Source organism: Raphanus sativus, chromosome 1 (genome assembly GCF_000801105.2).
Source record: "Raphanus sativus cultivar WK10039 chromosome 1, ASM80110v3, whole genome shotgun sequence".
Taxonomy (NCBI): Eukaryota; Viridiplantae; Streptophyta; class Magnoliopsida; order Brassicales; family Brassicaceae; genus Raphanus; species Raphanus sativus.
In genome coordinates this window covers 7302585-7306439 of record NC_079511.1, presented here as the reverse complement: position 1 = coordinate 7306439, position 3855 = coordinate 7302585, and the positions used below count along the sequence as shown (strand labels likewise).

The 3855-nt window shown below is 28.8% G+C and overlaps 1 long non-coding RNA gene across 1 annotated transcript; it reads right to left on the bottom strand.

The window, feature by feature from the left end:
- Window positions 1-1791: 1791 nt before the first annotated feature.
- On the bottom strand, window positions 1792-2976 carry LOC108857730 (uncharacterized). Its single transcript, XR_001950375.2, has 4 exons — window positions 2831-2976; window positions 2490-2561; window positions 2170-2356; window positions 1792-2029 (listed from the first exon to the last, which is right to left on the bottom strand). It is a non-coding gene; the product is annotated as an uncharacterized LOC108857730 (long non-coding RNA).
- Window positions 2977-3855: the final 879 nt, after the last annotated feature.

The following is a 3855-nucleotide window of genomic DNA, read 5'->3' as shown; positions in this document are numbered from 1 at the left end:
TTACAAATCTTAAATTTTATGAATAATTTCTCAGAAGTTATAGAATCCTTATAAATAGTTTCATAAATCCTAATAAATGGTCCTATAACTCAAGAAAATAATTTATTATCTATGATCAATAATTTAAATACATAAAATGATTTAAGAATTTTATACATTTTTTAATTATTGATGGTTTTTAATTTTAAATAAATTATGAACCTATTAACCTTAATAAACATTTTGTAAACTTCTATAAACAATGATAAATTATTTCGTAAAAAATGGTTTTATAAATCTGTATAACATTTTTTATAGATCTTTATATATTAATTTGTAAACTATCATTAATGATATAATAATTATTATTGATGATTTAAAACCTTAAAATGATCACCATATATTTATATAATTATATACTATTATGTATCTGGTATACAACTTTAGCAATGAATCAATATAAAATATTTTATTTTTTCTTTAAAAAAATATATTAATCATTACAGATGATTTTAAACAAATTTAAATAATTTATAAACTTGTTATATGATGCATTAATAGCTATTGTAATATTTTTTATTAAAACTATATGTTTTATATATGTATATCATGACTTAGATAGAAAAATAAAGCTTTTTACTAATGTTTATAATAGAAAAATAAACCTAGTATATTAGTTTAATTAACAACTTTTAAAAACATATTTCATATAATTATAAATAGACTATTAGCAAAAAATGAAAAGATAAAATTTTATATAAAATTTCCATAATTGTTACCATTTGATATTTTAAATGATTATGCATAAGACTATATAAATAGTTTGGCAAGTAACATTAATTGTTTTTTTGGATTTCTTTTTTAGATTTGATTAAAATAAATAAAAATTAAAAATTATCAACCAATGAAATTATAACGATTTTTCTCATGGTGCATGTATGAGTGATACGTGGCAAAAGTCACTAAAGTCTAAAAGTTGGACGATTGCTTCATCCGGTCAACATGTCCTCTCCAAGCTTTGGATCCAGTGCCACTACTAGTGATATGTCTTCGTCAATGATATATGTTGAAGACAATGGTCGTGTCCGTTCGTCTAGACTAGAGATCAAAAATTGGACGATTGCTTTATAATAATGTGATAGTGGCTACTATTATTATAAAATCTGAAGCTAAAACTTGAATTTTGGTTGATATAATTTACACATTAATAATCATTTGAACTATTTCAAGTCAATCAATTGTAAGAATCTAATAATATGAATAACCCAAGATTTTAAATGTTATATTGGAACTAACTGAATAACACTAATTAGATAATTTAGTAGAGTTAATTAGTTTAATCTTTCTGAGTTAATTTAATCTTTTTTCAGCACAGTTTAGAGTATTTATGAAAATAGTCATCTTCTAAATATAAATTTATAAAGTGTTATCAACTATGTGGTAAAATTAGATTCCCCCTAGTAAGTTTTTTTTTTTTTTTTTTTTTGATAATCCGGGGGTTCTCCACTTATGCGGATCATTCTCCCGAGTCTGGTTAGGCAGCGGTCCACTTCACCCGGGAGGGTTATACCTGGGCTGATGACAAGGCCCAACACCCAGTACCGCATTTGGTGACATGGAAGAGGTAGTACACCTAGTAAGTTTTGTGATTGTTATATTAAACCTCTGTTCAAAAACTTGCTAGGCGTTAGTCGGGCGGCAAGACCACGCCTAGCAAATTATCAAAAAATCGGAGAGTACTCGGAAATTATGCGGGGCCTAGTTTTAAATAAAATTTAATATATTTATAATATGTTTAGATAATTTTAAGCATGATACAAAGTTTTAGACATAATTATATAACTTGTTATAGATAACATAATTTTCTCCTTTACACATCAAATTCAAAATACACTTCCAATTCATGAGATACACAAAAAATAGATAGTCTTGATCTTGAATACATACAAAATACAAAAAAGGATCGCAAGTCTTCATCCTTTTGTCTTCAGATCAAGTAATCACCATGAATTGGGCAGATGTGTTAGGAGTTAGACCTTATAACATAAACCTGCAACAATTTGCATCAAGCTTAGAATTAGACAATGACAAATCAAAAGATATACAATAAATAAGATCTATAAGGAGACATCATATCAGAATTCTGGTTAGAAACAAAGACAACTGAAATATGTAACTTAACATACTAACCTTACTAAGTAGATTGTGGATCATGAGAAAGAGGAATATCTTGATATACATCTAGTTCAAACTCCATATCCACAATGTATTCCTCATCTTCTTCAGACTCAAAGTCATCATCATATAAATCTCTTACCCTTGGAGCTTGGGTTACAAGCAGCAAATTAAGATCACATGGATTGTCCATCTTCTTAACCTTTAAAAAAAAAACATGATTGTTGTAAAATAAGTCTCTGAACAAAACATCAAGAACAGGAAAGAGTCAAGAGATGTAATAAAAAAGAGTAAGAGAATAATTATAGTTTAATAAAATATGTAAGAGCACTCACACGAAAGAGAGGTGAGGGATTTAAGACAGAGAAGCATGAAAGGGCCCAGATAATGAGTTGTTGTTCAACCTCCTAAAAATGAATTATTACCACAAAACAAAACAGCACTTACGAAGTTAAATAAAAGGACAAACAAGCTCTTCTTGATTATTAAAAGAAGGAAGACGTAAGTGTTTCCTATATTTCTCACGACATCAAGCACAAAACAACAAAAGAAGATGCAAACAGACAAGTACAATTAATCAAAACAGAGAACTAAATTCAAATAAACACCAGTGAACAAAAAATAATAATTTCTCAGCTTCATAACTTAATTTGCTAACAGTGAACAAGGATATTACCTTGAGCTCGTGAACAATTGAAACTTGGTAACGTGATTCAGGTTCAGTTTGTCTCTTACTCTCAATCTAAGCTTCGCATCTCCACATCTCAATTTCCTTTGCTTTGTCGGTAAATTAGATTAGGGTTTGGTCACTAAAAAAAAACCCCAAATGCAGTAAGTATTGGTTTATTACGGGCTTTGATTTTATTTTGTTGGGCTTAATATCCAATTCTGATCATTCGGTAACGGGCAGTTACAGAAAAACATTTTAGTAACAAATAATGAAGAAAAGCCCATATTTTAATGTTATGCGGATAACTCGGATTTACGCGGCCAACTCGGATTTACGCGGATTTACGCGGGTTTACGCGGTCGAGCGCCTGGCTTCACCGATTTGACCATAATCGCCGCGGCTGAGCTCCGAACAACGCATAGGCGGCCGCGTTTTCGAACAGGGTATTAAACTATTTAGTCCTCTTTTTTTCTCTTTTTGTTATCTAGTCTTTTTCACATAAACTGATAAACATTTAATTATTTTATGGGATGTGATTGCTATATTAAAAACCAGTTTCCTTGTTTAAAAAGATGTGATGAATAGATGCTGATGATTTTAAAAGCAGAAATATGTACTAAAAGCTTATGTTCGTATAAAAGTTTAGAACATCATTTTCAATAGGTTTCTCCCTAATAAGCTATCAATAGGTCTCCCCCTAATAAGTGTATAGCAATCATTATCAATAGGTCTCCACCTAATAAGTTTGTGATTGCTATTTATACTATAAACACTTGAGTATTCAGCCAAACTAGATCTAGATGTGAAAAGAATATTTTGGTAGACATTTGGTATAGACTTCGTGTAAAAAGTATATTTTGGTAGCTACAAATTTATACTGTTTTACTAAATTAAAGAAAATACATTAAGAATGTTTTTTGATGTAGGATTTTGTTTTGATCTTTATGAGATAAATTAGTAAATATAGGTAAAATAAAATAAATTATGTAACATAGTAATGAATTGGTCTGGTAAGACTTTTCAATGGTAGA